The sequence below is a fragment of the Hemiscyllium ocellatum genome, chromosome 12 (assembly GCF_020745735.1).
Source record: "Hemiscyllium ocellatum isolate sHemOce1 chromosome 12, sHemOce1.pat.X.cur, whole genome shotgun sequence".
Lineage (NCBI taxonomy): Eukaryota > Metazoa > Chordata > Chondrichthyes > Orectolobiformes > Hemiscylliidae > Hemiscyllium > Hemiscyllium ocellatum.
Window position 1 is genome coordinate 99,131,907 of NC_083412.1, and position 15,334 is coordinate 99,147,240.

The following is a 15,334-nucleotide window of genomic DNA, read 5'->3' on the forward strand; positions in this document are numbered from 1 at the left end:
GACTGCCATAGTGTTAAAGGTTTAGATGGAGAGGAGTTTCTTAAGTGCGTACAAGACAATTTTCTGATTCAGTATGTGGATGTATCTACTAGAGAAGGTGCAAAATTGACCTACTCTTAGGAAATAAGGCAAGACAGGTGACTGAGGTGTCAGTGGGGGAGCACTTTGGGGCCAGCAACCATAATTCTATCCGTTTTAAAATAGTGATGGAAAAGGATAGACCAGATCTAAAAGTTGAAGTTCTAAACTGGAGAAAGGCCAATTTTGACGGTATTAGGCAAGAACTTCTGAAAGCTGATTGGAGGGAGATGTTCGCAGGTAAAGGGATGGCTGGAAAATGGGAAGCCTTCAGAAATGAGATAACAAGAATCCGGAGAAAGTATATTCCTGTCGGGGTGAAAGAGAAGGCTGGTAGGTATGGGGAATGCTGGATGACTAAAGAAATTGAGGGTTTGGTTAAGAAAAAGAAGGAAGCACACGTCAGGTATGATTTGGAAATGCCGGTGTTGGACTGGGGTGTACAAAGTTAAAAATCTCACAACACCAGGTTATAGTCCAACAGGTTTAATTGGAAGCACACTTGCTTTCGGAGCGCTGCTCCTTCATCACCTGATGAAGGAGCATCACTCCGAAAGCTAGTGTGCTTCCAATTAAACCTGTTGGACTATAACCTGGTGTTGTGTGATGTTTAACTATGTTAGGTACAGACAGGATAGATTGAGTGAATCTTTAGAAGAGTATAAAGGAAGTAGGAGTATACTTAAGAGGGAAATCAGGAAGGCAAAAAGGGGACATGAGATAGAATTAAGGAGAATCCAAAGGGTTTTTACAAATATATTAAGGTCAAAAGGGTAACTCAGGAGACAATGAGGCCCCTCAAAGATCAGCAAGGCGGCCTTTGTGTGGACCCACAGAAAATGGGGAAGATACTAAATGAATGTTTTGCATCAGTGTTTACTGTGGAAAAAGATATGGAAGATAAAGACTGTAGGGAAATAGATGGTGACATCTTGCAAAATGTCCAGATTACAGAGGAGGAAATGCTGGGTGTCTTGAAACAGTTAAATGTGGATAACTCCCGAGAACCTAATCAGGTGTACCCGAGAACTCTGTGGGAAGCCAGAGAAGTGATTACTGGGCATCTTGCTGAGATATTTGTATCATCGATAGTCACAGGTGAGGTGCCGGAAGACTGGAGGTCGGCAAACGTGGTACCACTGTTTAGGAAGGGCGGTAAAGACAAGCCAGGGAACTATAGACCAGTGAGCCTGACCTCAGTGGTGGACAAGTTTGTTGGAGGGAATCCTGAGGGACAGGATGTAGATGTATTTGGAAAGGCAAAGACTGATTAGGGATTGTCAACATGGCTTTGTGCGTGGGAAATCATGCCTCACAAACTTAATTGAGTTTTTTGAAGAAGTAACAAAGAAGATTGTTAAGGGCAGAGCAGTAGATGTGATCTATATGGACTTCAGTTAGACTTTCGACAAGGTTCCCCGTGGGAGACTGATTGGCAAGGTTAGATCTCATGGAATACAGGGAGAACTAGCCATTTGGATACAGAAGTGGCTCAAAGGTAGAAGACAGAGGGTGGTGGTGGAGGGTTGTTTTTCTGACTGGAGGCCTGTGACCAGTGGAGTGCCACAAGGATCTACTTTTTGTCATTTACATAAATGATTTGGATGCGAGCATAAGAGATACAGTTAGTAAGTTTGCAGATGACACCAAAATTGGAGGTGTAGTGGACAGCAAAGAGGGTTACCTCAGATTACAACAGGTTCTGGACCAGATGGGACAATGGGCTGAGAAGTGGCAGATGGAGTTTAATTCAGATAAATGCAAGGTGCTGCATTTTGGGAAAGCAAATCTTGGCAGGACTTATACACCTAATGGTAAGGTCCTTGGGAGTGTTGTAGAACAAAGAGACCTTGGAGTGCAGGTTCATAGCTCCTTGAAAGTGGAGTCGCAGGTAGATAGGATAGTGAAGAAGGTGCTTGGTATGCTTTCCTTTGTTGGTCAGAGTATTGAGTACAGGGGTTGGGAGGTCATGTTGTGGCTGTACAGGACATTGGTTAGGCCACTGTTGGAATATTGCATGCAATTCTGGTCTCCTTCCTATCAGAAAGATGTTGTGAAACTTGAAAGTGTTCAGAAAAGATTCACAAGGATGTTGCCAGGTTTGGAGGATTTGAGCTGTAGGGAGAGGCTTAACAGGCTGGGGCTGTTTTCCCTGGAGCATCGGAGGCTGAGGGGTGATCTTATGAGGGGCATGGATAGGATAAATAGACAAAGTCTTTTCTCTGGGATCGAGGAGTCTAGAACTAGTGGGCATAGGTTTAGGGTGAGAGGGGAAAAATATAAAAGAGGCAAAAATATAAAAATATAAAAAATATAAAAAATAAAAAGAGATAAAAAATATAAAATGGGCAATGTTTTCACGCAGAGGGTGGTACGTGTATGGAATGAGCTGCCAGAAGAAGTGGTGGAGGCTGGTACAATTGCAACATTTAAGAGGCATTTGGATGGGTATATGAATAGGAAGGGTTTGGAGGGATATGGACCAGGTGCTGGCAGGTGGGATTAGATTGGGTTGGGATATCTGGTCGGCATGGACAGGTTGGACTGAAGGGTCTGTTTCCATGCCGTACATCTCTATGATTCTATGACGTAAGATTCATTGGTCTATAAACTATGGAATATATTTAAACCATAGATCGACAAATTTCTTGGTATGAAAGATATTTGAAATTAGGGAGATAGTGTGGAAAATGACATTTAGATTGAAAAATAGCCCATATCCTTTACTTTATTCACTCAGGGGATGTGGGCATCACTGGCTTGACCAGCATTTATTGCCCATCTTTACTTGGTGTTCGCGTTATATAAGATAATCAGAGGATTAGATAGGGTAGACAGTGACAGCCTTATTCCTCAGTGATGAAAGCTAACACAAGGGGACATAGCTTTAAATTGTGCAGTGATAGATCTTGGACAGATGTCAGAGGTAGTTTCTTTACTCAGAGAGTAGTAGGGGAGTGGATTAGATCGGATTCCCTACAGTGTGGAAACAGGCCCTTCGGCCCAATCAGTCCACACCGACCCTCCGAAGATTAACCCATCCAGACCCATTCCCCTCTGACTAATGCACCTATAGCTATGGGCAATTTACCATATCCAATTCACCTGACCCGCACATCTTTGGACTGTGGAGGAAACCCATACAGACACAGGGAGAATGTGCAAACTCGACACAGTCACCTGAGACTAGAATCGAACCTGGGACCCTGGTGCTGTGAGACAGGAGTGCTAACCACTGAGCCACCGTGCCATGCCAAACCATGGAATGCACTGCCTGCAACAGTAGTAGACTCACCAACTTTAAGGAGAAAGTGAGGACTGCAGATGCTGGAGATCAGAGCTGAAAATGTGTTGCTGGAAAAGCGCAGCAGGTCAGGCAGCATCCAAGGAGCAGGAGAATCGATGTTTCAGGCATGAGCCCTTCTTCAGGAATTCCTGAAGAAGGGCTCATGCCTGAAACGTTGATTCTCCTGCTCCTTGGATGCTGCCTGACCTGCTGCGCTTTTCCAGCAACACATTTTCAGCTCACCGACTTTAAGGGCATTTAAATGGTCATTGGATAAACATATAGATGAAAATGGAATAGTATGGGATAGATGGGCTTCAGATTGGTTTAACAGGTCTGTCAACATCGGGGGCCAAAGGGCCTGTACTGTGCTGTAATGTTCTATGTTCTATGATCTATATGAGCTGCCTTTCTGAACTGCTCCTCATGGTGCAGATAGACCGATAGTGCTTTCGTGTGTGAGTTCTAGGATTTAGACTTAACAATACTATGTCCAATTCAGCAGGACCTGTAAATTGGAAGGGAAGTTGCAGATGGTTGTGTTCCCAAGTATGTGTTTCACTTGTCCCTCTGGATGGTAGTGGTAGTGGCTCTGGGATTGGAAGGTGCTGTCTGAGAAGCCTTACTGTACTCCGTCTTGGAGACAGTACACCCTGCTGTTACTGAACATTGGTGAAGAGGCAGGCAATGTTTATGGATGGCTGAATAGCAGAGCACGCTCAAGTTGCTGAAGGTTCCTATCTCTTACGTTTCCAAAACTTTCTTTCTCTGGACTATCTTCTCCTTCTTTAAAAACACAACATTTTGACAACACTGGTTTCAAATGTCTCGCCTATGTTACAGGGGCTATATAAATGCAATTTGTTGTTATTAGCTTATGCAAACACATTAATGAGGACAACGGCTTCATCTTCTATAAATCGTCTGAAATGATCCTTAATGCTCAGCTGAATTATTGAAAGACATTGATGTTGCATTGTCTCTGTAGGACAGCCCTTCAGTCTTTACACAGAGTTGTGAATGCATGGAATGCATTGCCAGCTGTGGTGGTGGAAGCAGAGTCATTGGGGACATTTAAGCGACTGCTAGACATGCACTGCTGGATAGCAGTGAGTTGAGGGGTGCGTAGGTTAAGTAACTAGATTTCACATTAGGATTAAACCTTGGCACAACATCATGGGCCAAAGGGCCTGTTCAGTGCTGTACTTTTCTATGTTGTATATAATGTAACATTCCTTCAGTTCCAAGGATCTATCAGCTCAGCTCAATAACCCAAATGAACTTAAGTCTTTTGGACCTTAAAGACAAATTAAGCTAAAAAAAATAAACTTAAACACATTGAGTCATTATCCTCTCTGCAACTGTTGTGTATTTTGGTCTTTTTCAGTCTTATTTTCCTTAATTAATTTGGCTCTCACCTCCCAGCCTGCTTTAATTTGGCTTGTATTCTATTGAGCTAAGAGCACTGAGGGTGTGATCTAATTGAGCTATTAAACTGATACAAGGATGAGATAGGGCAGATAAAGGGAAGTAATTTCTTCTAACGGTGGAATCCGGAACAAGATGTTAAAATTAAAACCAACTGTTCAAGAGTGAAAGCTGTAAGTATTTTGTCACACAGAGAGGAATAAAAAGCAGAATGTTCTTCCATAAAATACCGGGCAAGTGTTCACATGTCTTTGTGTGCACATACACACACACACATGCACATGCATGCATGCTCATGTGTGTTGACGTATACATGCTCACCACAACAGTATGCATTTATGTTGTGCCTTTAACAAAATTAAACTTTGTAAAGGAGCACAATCAGATAAACAGTGCTATTTTACCACATAAAGATGCATCAGAGCATATAACTGAAACTTCATCAAAGCTTTGAAAGACAGAAAGAGAGGCGAAGGGTCGAGGTGCTGGGAGCAGTGGAGCTGTAGCAGGTAGTGGGGAGGGTGGGGGAGGGGGTGGTCGATATTGAGGGAAGTAATTTCAGAGCAAGGACTGAGCAGTTGAAGGTACAGCTGCCAATTGTGGAGCAGCTACATTCAGGAATGATAGAGAAACAATATTTCAAAAGGTTGTAGGGCAGAGGGAAATTGAGAAAGGTGATTTTTAAAACAAGTTTCTGAAAAAAGTCAGAGCATTTTTTTAGCAGCCAAAGTACATCATAAAGAAATATCTTTATGATCTTCTTTACCAACAATGGAAGGTGGGAGGTCAGCCAGGTGGGGTTGTGTGTGCATGCATGCAGATGCTTGTGCCTATGTCTGTGTGTGTGAGTGTGTGCGTGTGGATGGGTAGATGTGTTTGTGTGTGTGTGGGTGTATGTGTGCATGTGTGTGTGTAGGTAGATGTGTGTGTGCACGCATATATATGTGTGGGTGGGTGTGTGTGGGGCATGTGTGTGAGCATGTGTGGGTGTGTGCACGTATGTGGGGGAGTAGTGTGTGTGCATGTGTAGGGGTGGTGTTGTGTGTGTGGGTAAGTGTGCGTGTGCATAAATGCATGTGTATGTGTGTGTGTGCGGGTGTGTATGGGGACTGTGTGCGCATGTGTGGGGTTGAGTGTGTGTGGAGGTGGTATGCATATGTATGTGCGCGCGCACGCGTGTAGGGACAGGTAGTGTGTATGTGTGCATGCGTGTGCGTGTGTGTCTATGCATGTGTGTGTGTGCGTGTGCCTGTGTGTGCGCATGTATGTGTGTATACATATTTGTTCACTTCACTGGTACAATGTGGAACCCTTCTTGTATGTAATTGTGGTGTTCCCTGTCTGCTCCCATCATTTAATGTCACCAGGGTTTCTATTTGGTATTGGCCTATGTTCATAGAACCATACAATCTCTAAAGAGCAGAAGGGGGTCATTTGGTCTCTGAAGACCTTACACACCTGAAACGACTGCACAAAGGCCAGTATCCTGTCACCAAGTCCCCCTTTATTTACGCATTGAGAGCCCTTGACACTGATTCAGTTCCCTCTGAGCTGGCTCTCAACTGAGAGTGTGGTGCTGGAAAAGCACAGCAGGTCACGTAGCATCTGAGGAGCAGGAGAATCGCCTTTTCAGGCATAAGCCCTACATTAGGAATGAACATTATTTGCCTGACCTGCTGTGCTTTTCCAGCACCACACGCTCGACTCTGATCTTCAGCATCTGCAGTCCTCATTTTCTCCCAGCTCCCAGAGTGAAGAAAATCCCTGAAAATTCTAATCGTATTGGAGCCTGGGATCCCTGATTGGACAAAATTAACAGTCTCACTCAGGGATCTCATATTCTATGACACAAAAACAGACGTTTTTGGAAAAGCTCAGCAAATTTGGCAGCATCTGTGAAGAGAAATCAAAGTTAATGTTTCTGGTTTAGTGATTCTTCCTCACACTGGACTCAAAACATTAACTCTGATTTCTCTTCATGGATGCTGTCAGACTTGCCTGAGCTTTTCTAGCAACTTCTGTTTTTCCTCCTGATTTATAGCATGTACAGTTCTTTCAGTTTTTAATTCATATTCTATGACATCCACCTGGATGACCTCATTACAATCACTACACCTCCCTCCACCCCATGCCCAAATCACCTAACCTGCACAACTTTGGACTGTAGGGGGAAACTGGAGCCCCTGAAAGAAACCCATACAAAGAGTACATGCAAACTGCACAGAGTCACCCAAGGCTGGACCCTAGCACTGTGAGGCATCAGTGCTAACCACAGAGTCACCCAAGGCTGGACCCTAGCACTGTGAGGCATCAGTGCTAACCACAGAGTCACCCAAGGCTGGACCCTAGCACTGTGAGGCATCAGTGCTAACCACAGAGTCACTGTACTGTTCCAGGTCCAACTGAGTATTGCTGAAGTCACTGACACAAAAGAAGGCCACACAAATTATCTGGCAGAAGATAGTTTCAGTCCTGATAGACAGAATAAGTTTATTATAAGGGGTGGCACGGTGGCACAGTGGTTAGCACTGCTGCCTCACAGCGCCAGCGACCTGGGTTCAATTCCCGACTCAGGTGACTTATTGTGTGGAGTTTGCACGTTCTCCCCGTGTCTGCGTGGGTTTCCTCCGGGTGCTCCGGTTTCCTCTCACAGTCCAAAGATGTGCAGGTCAGGTGAATTGGCCATGCTAAATTGCCCATAGTGCTAGGTAAGGGGTAAATGTTGCGCATCGGCGGGTCGGTGTGGACTTGTTGGGCCGAAGGGCCTGTTTCCATACTGTAAGTAATCTAATCTAATCTACATATTATTTAATGGCCAGTTACCTTATATGTCATATATGGTTGACCCATATCCCTCCGAACATTTCTTATTTATGTACTTATCTAAATGTCTTGCAACTGTTCCCACATCCACTCTCAGGTATGATCTGTCTTGCACAACACCCATTCCACTCCAAGCTTTATTTGACTCCGTACCTGGAATAGTAATTTCTAATCTGAAAGGATTTGAAGATGTTTTGTGCTGATCTATCCTGTGTTGTTTTGATTTTTTTTTATTTAGGTGGTTGACAAAGTCAGATAATCACTTGTGCTAGATTCCCTTTCCACTGTCATCACACTGTTTTGCTGGCTCCATATTTCAGCTTTGACCACTATCTAAATAGATCTTTCCAATGTCAGATGCTCTTTGATCAAAACACATCTGAAAGAAATGAATCAGAAGTTCTAGTGATAGTTCTGTCTTGAATTAGTTCTAGTTACAAATCACCAAAATGTCAAAATTCAGCCAATGAGTAAAAGTCAAAATTGTGAATAGGTAGTTCTGGAAGCTGCATTGCTCTTGCTGCTCCCATTTTACAGTTGATAATTAATGTAGACCAAAACACTTTGTCAAATCCTACAATACTACCTATAATACTACTCTTAATTTGTTATTTTGAAATATGATCTGCTATTCCCAAAGAATAAAAAAAAACATGTTCCCTTGTTCATCTCTGGAGGTCTTCTGAAATCCTGAAGCAATTCTATTTTAAATGAACTATCTCTTCCATAGAATCCAGTTTAATTCCTTGTCGGAAATATTTTTGTTATGAATCTGTTTAGAGGAGAAGTATTTCTCCATTTTCATAACGTTTAGTTATTGTGGTTTCTCTTATTTAAATAATTTACTTGAATACTACAGCAGGAATTTATTTAATTGTTTATAAATGTGACTATTCAGTGTAAGTTGTGCAATCACTTCAACTGTGTTAAATGGTTTTTTTTGGCAAATTTTATTTAAATTTTGCAATTATATTTTCATTACTGGATAATGAGGATGAATTGCTAATGAAGAGTTGTCATTAATTTATCTGGAGTGTGATGGGACACTCCCCACTTACCTGGATGGGGGCAGCTCGAACAATACACAAGAAGCTCGACCACCATCTGGGACAAAGCAGCCCACTTGATTAGCATCACACCCACAAGCATCCACTCCCTCCACCACTGACACTCAATAGTAGCAGTGTATACTATCTACAAGATGACTCCAGAAATTCACTATAGCTCTTTAGACAGTACCTTCCAAAGTTACAACTACTACTCTCAAGAAGGACAGGGGCAGCAGATACGTGGGAACACCACCCCCTGCAAATTGGTGAGGTCACCATCCTGACTTGGAAATACATCATCATTCCTTCAATGTCGCTGAATAAGAATCCTGGATTTCCCTTCCTAAGGGCATTATGGGTCAACCTACAGCACATGGACTGCAGCAGTTCAAGAAGGCAGCTCATCCCCACCTTCTCAAGAGCAATTAGTTATGGGCTATAAATGCTGACCCAGCTAGAGAAGCCCACAACCCATGAACAATAAATAGGCAGCTTTGATTTTTTATAAAATAGAACTTGTTTTACTTCTTCTCTCTTATTTTCCTTTTTAGAAATACTCCTTAATTTCTGTTTATTAAAACTGAATTTAATATTGTGTCCTGTTTAAGTGCTAACTGTTGAATTCACAGATGTTGACAGATTCAGTGTGGTTTTGAGCTACTGAATAATGGAAGATGCGTTCATTGTTTTCAGCCTGGAAATGTTTCTCTTTCTGTTCTTTAGATGGCTGGTGTTTCTGTCCAGGGGAAGATTTCTTCAGGATAATATTAGTCAAAATCTACACTGTTAGGGGCCATGGAATATCCTTGGCAAACAGGATTAAGGAATATCCCAAAATGTTTTATACATATGTAACAAGCAGAAGGATAGCTAGGGCAATGGTATCTCCATTCGAAGACAAAAGAGGAAATTTATGCATAGAACCAGAGAAAGTGGATTAGGTCCTTCTCAAATACTTTGTATTGATTATCACAAAATAGAAGGACATGCTGGATGGTGAGACTCAGGAGAGGGACTTTGATGTTCTGAGTCACATCAATATAAAAAAGGAGGAGGTGATGCATGTTTTGAAAAGCACTGAGTAAAAAATGAGGTCTGCAGATGCTGGAGATCACAGCTGCAAATGTGTTGCTGGTCAAAGCACAGCAGGTTAGGCAGCATCTCAGGAATAGAGAATTCGACGTTTCGAGCATAAGCCCTTCATCAGGAATAAGAGAGAGAGCCAAGCAGGCTGATATAAAAGGTAGGGAGGAGGGACTAGGGGGAGGGGCGATGGAGGTGGGATAGGTGGAAGGAGGTCAAGGTGAGGGTGATAGGCCAGAGTGGGGTGGGGGCGGAGAGGTCAGGAAGAGGATTGCAGGTTAGGAGGGCGGTGCTGAGTTGAGGGAACCGACTGAGACAAGGTGGGGGGAGGGGAAATGAGGAAGCTGGAGAAATCTGAATTCATACCTTGTGGTTGGAGGGTTCCCAGGCGGAAGATGAGGCGCTCCTCCTCCAGCCGTCGTGTAGTTGTGTTCTGCCGGTGGAGGAGTCCAAGGACCTGCATGTCCTCGGTGGAGTGGGAGGGGGAGTTAAAGTGTTGAGCCACGGGGTGATTGGGTTGGTTGGTTCGGGCGGCCCAGAGGTGTTCTCTGAAGCGTTCCGCAAGTAAGCGGCCTGTCTCACCAATATAGAGGAGGCCACATCGGGTGCAGCGGATGCAATAGATGATGTGTGTGGAGGTACAGGTGAACTTGTGGCGGATATGGAAGGATCCCTTGGGCCCTTGGAGGGAAGTGAGTGTGGAGGTGTGGGCGCAAGTTTTACATTTCCTGCGGTTGCAGGGGAAGGTGCCGGGGGTGGAGGTTGGGTTGGTGGGGGGTGTGGATCTGACAAGGGAGTCACGAAGGGAGTGGTCCTTGCGGAACGCTGATAGGGGAGGGGAGGGAAATATATCCTTGGTGGTGGGGTCCGTTTGGAGGTGGCGGAAATGGCGGCGGATAATACGTTGTATGCGCAGGTTGGTGGGGTGGTAGGTGAGAACCAGTGGGGTTCTGTCTTGGTGGCGGTTGGAGGAGCGGGGCTCAAGGGCGGAGGAGCGGGAAGTGGAGGAGATGCGGTGGAGGGCATCGTCGATCACGTCTGGGGGGAATCTGCGGTCCTTGAAGAAGGAGGCCATCTGGGCTGTGCGGTGTTGGAATTGGTCCTCCTGGGAGCAGATGCGGCGGAGACGAAGGAATTGGGAATATGGGATGGCGTTTTTACAGGGGGCAGGGTGGGAGGAGGTGTAGTCCAGGTAGCTGTGGGAGTCAGTCGGTTTATAATAGATGTCTGTGTTGAGTCGGTCGCCCGAGATAGAAATGGAAAGGTCTAGGAAGGGGAGGGAGGAGTCTGAGACAGTCCAGGTGAATTTCAGGTCGGGATGGAAGGTGTTAGTAAAGTTGATGAACTGTTCAACCTCCTTGTGGGAGCACGAGGCAGCGCCAATACAGTCATCGATGTAGCGGAGGAAAAGGTGGGGGGTGGTGCCAGTGTATCAACCTCCTCGTGGGCTTCCATCCCGACATCAACTTTACTAACACCTTCCATCCCGACCTGAAATTCACCTGGACTGTCTCAGACTCCTCCCTCCCCTTCCTAGACCTTTCCATTTCTATCTCGGGCGACCGACTCAACACAGACATCTATTATAAACCGACTGACTCCCACAGCTACCTGGACTACACCTCCTCCCACCCTGCCCCCTGTAAAAACGCCATCCCATATTCCCAATTCCTTCGTCTCCGCCGCATCTGCTCCCAGGAGGACCAATTCCAACACCGCACAGCCCAGATGGCCTCCTTCTTCAAGGACCGCAGATTCCCCCCAGATGTGATCGACGATGCCCTCCACCGCATCTCCTCCACTTCCCGCTCCTCCGCCCTTGAGCCCCGCTCCTCCAACCGCCACCAAGACAGAACCCCACTGGTTCTCACCTACCACCCCACCAACCTGCGCATACAACGTATTATCCGCCGCCATTTCCGCCACCTCCAAACGGACCCCACCACCAAGGATATATTTCCCTCCCCTCCCCTATCAGCGTTCCGCAAGGACCACTCCCTTCGTGACTCCCTTGTCAGATCCACACCCCCCACCAACCCAACCTCCACCCCCGGCACCTTCCCCTGCAACCGCAGGAAATGTAAAACTTGCGCCCACACCTCCACACTCACTTCCCTCCAAGGGCCCAAGGGATCCTTCCATATCCGCCACAAGTTCACCTGTACCTCCACACACATCATCTATTGCATCCGCTGCACCCGATGTGGCCTCCTCTATATTGGTGAGACAGGCCGCTTACTTGCGGAACGCTTCAGAGAACACCTCTGGGCCGCCCGAACCAACCAACCCAATCACCCCGTGGCTCAACACTTTAACTCCCCCTCCCACTCCACCGAGGACATGCAGGTCCTTGGACTCCTCCACCGGCAGAACACAACTACACGACGGCTGGAGGAGGAGCGCCTCATCTTCCGCCTGGGAACCCTCCAACCACAAGGTATGAATTCAGATTTCTCCAGCTTCCTCATTTCCCCTCCCCCCACCGTGTCTCAGTCGGTTCCCTCAACTCAGCACCGCCCTCCTAACCTGCAATCCTCTTCCTGACCTCTCCGCCCCCACCCCACTCCGGCCTATCACCCTCACCTTGACCTCCTTCCACCTATCCCACCTCTATCGCCCCTCCCCCTAGTCCCTCCTCCCTACCTTTTATATCAGCCTGCTTGGCTCTCTCTCTTATTCCTGATGAAGGGCTTATGCTCGAAACGTCGAATTCTCTATTCCTGAGATGCTGCCTAACCTGCTGTGCTTTGACCAGCAACACATTTGCAGTTGAAAAGCACTGAGGCAGACATGTCCTCAGGACCTGATGGAATCCATCCCAGAATGCTGAGGGAGGCAGGTGAGGAAATTGCTGGGGCTTTGTACAAAATCTTTGTATCCTCTCTTGCCGCAGGTAAGGACACAGAAGACTAGACAGCAACCAGTTATTTTGTTTAAGAAGGGATAATCCAAGAAATTACAGGCTGGTGAGCAGTATGTCAGAGGCAGGGAAATTATTGGAGAAGATTCTTAGGGCCAGAATTTCCACACATTTGGATAAATATGGATTTGTTAGCAACAGGCAGCATGGTTTTGTGTGGGGAATGTGTCTCACAAACTTGACTGAGTTTTTTTTGAGGAAGTGTCAAAGATAATTGATGAGGGTAGGGAGGTGGGTGTTATCTATCTGAACCTTAGCAAGGCCTTTGACAAGGTTCCTCAATGCAGGTACAAAAGGTGAAGTCACATGGGATCTGCAGTGAGCTGCTAAGATGGATACAGAACTGCATTAGTCATAGAAGACAGGGAGTAGTGGTGAAAGGGTGTTTCACAAACTGGGAATATGTGACCAGTGGTGTTCCACAGCGATCAGTGCTGGGCCACTTGTGTGTAATCTATATATAAATGATCTAGAGGAGAATACAGGTGGCCTGATCAGTAAGTTTGCAGGCTGTACAAAGTTTGGGGAATTTACAGATATGAGGAGGACTGCCAAAGGATACAGTAGGATATCAATAGGCTGAAGATTTGTGTAGAGAAATGGCAGCTGGAGTTTAATCCAGACAAATGTGTGATGATGCATTTTGGAAGATCTAATGATTCGATTCCCTACAGTGTGGAAACAGGCCCTTTAGCCCAACCAGTCCACACCGATCCTCCGAAGAGTAACCCAGCCGGACCCATTTCCCTCTGACTAATACACCTAACACTCTGGGCAATTTAGAATGGCCAATTCACCTGACCTGCACATCTTTGGACTGTGGGAGGAAACCCACGCAGACACGGGGAGAATGTGCAAACTCCTCCACACAGACAGTCGCCTCAGGCTGGAATTGAACCTAGGACCCTGGTGCTATGAGGCAGCAGTGCTAACCACTGTGCCACCACAGGAAGAAAGTATACAAAAGTGGTGGAACCCTTAGAAGCATCAACATACAAAAGGATTTAGGTGCACAGGTTCATAGTTCCGTGAAAGTGGCAACATAAGCAGATAAGGTAGTCAAGGAGGCAATGTTTGTGTTCAATGTTTGCCTTCATTGGCTGGTATATACTGTATAAAGATTGGCAATCCATGTTGCAGCTGTACAGAACTTTAGTAATGATTGATTGATTGTTGTAGTTTGGCTACGTTTGGACTATTATGTACAGTTCTGGTCGCCACACTACCAGAAGGATTGTGGAGATTTTGAAGAGGCTGCAGAAACAGTTCACCAGGATATTGCCTGGTTTAGAGGATATTATCTGTGAGGAGAGATTGAACAAACTTGGTTTGTTTTCTCTTAAGCGTTAAAGGTTGGGTGTGATAGACCAAACCAGAGCCCATCAAAATATGTTAAGAAGGCAGTCTATACCATAACTTTTCCTTATTTCAAAGGTAAATGTAAGGTGCTGTGTTTCAGATGCAATTTGATTGGTCAAGCTACTCAACATTAAGCAAAACACAAGTATTTCAAACATGTAATGATGCTACCCCTTTAACAAGGTTATGTTGTCCTTGGCTTTCTTCAAGAGGGGTTGTAAAGGCAGTGATGCTGAAATGGCGAACAGCCTCTGTCTAAGTCAACAATCAGAGGAAACATTTAGGTTTTTCAAACACAATTGGACAGTGAAAGGGGAGTGGCCAGTTATAGAGTCATAGAGTCATAGAGATATACAGCATGGAAACAGACCCTTCAATCCAAATCACTCATGTTGATTAAATATCCTAAACTAATCTAGTCCCAATTGCCAGCACTTGGCCCATATCCCTCCAAATTCTTCCTATTCATATACCCAATCCAGATGCCTTTTAAATGCTACAATTGTACTAGTTTCCAGCACTTCCTCTGGCAGCTCATTCCATACACACAGCACCCTCTACATGAAATAGGTCCCTTTTATATCTTTCCCCTCTCCTCCCAGTTCAGGTTGTTTCTTCCTTGTTTGGTTTAATTTCAGCAAGCAGTCAAAGACTGCTGAGGACCTAGAGAAGCAGCTACAGTGAAAAGAGATTCCATGCTTTAACAGAGGTCTTGCTTGAACTTTGTCTCTGAAATCTTTCCTGCCTGTAAGAACCTGTGTTTGAATTTACCTTTTGTCAAGGGTTACATTTATAGGATGTTACGGGGATTAGAACAGCTTCTTTGTTAAGTTGCAATAGAGCTAATTGAGTTATCAAATAAGTTGTTATTCTAAATTCTGTTTTTGCTTCATCTGTAGTGTTTAAATAAATTCTATTTTGTTTAAAGCTCAATGGTTTGACCAGCGGGATCACTCTTGGAATATCCATGCTATACCTGCCTTTTAAAAAAATAAACGTTATGTTCTGGGCTAACTTCTTAAACTATTTTGAGGGGATCTGGCTTGGTCCATCACAAACACTATAGTTAAAATACAATGAAAGAATGAAGAACTTGGATTAACTTAACACCATTGAAAACTTAACAGAATAATAGATTCTTTTATTACCAAATAGTAACTCCAATATAGCAATATCCCACAAACACACACTTGACAAAAGGCAAATTCAGAAATCAGATTGTCTGACTTGCAGTTCTCCAATCCAGGAGAAAAGAACTTCAAAACACGAGTCTGAGAGAAAACTCAGAGAGGGAAAGAGTATTGCATC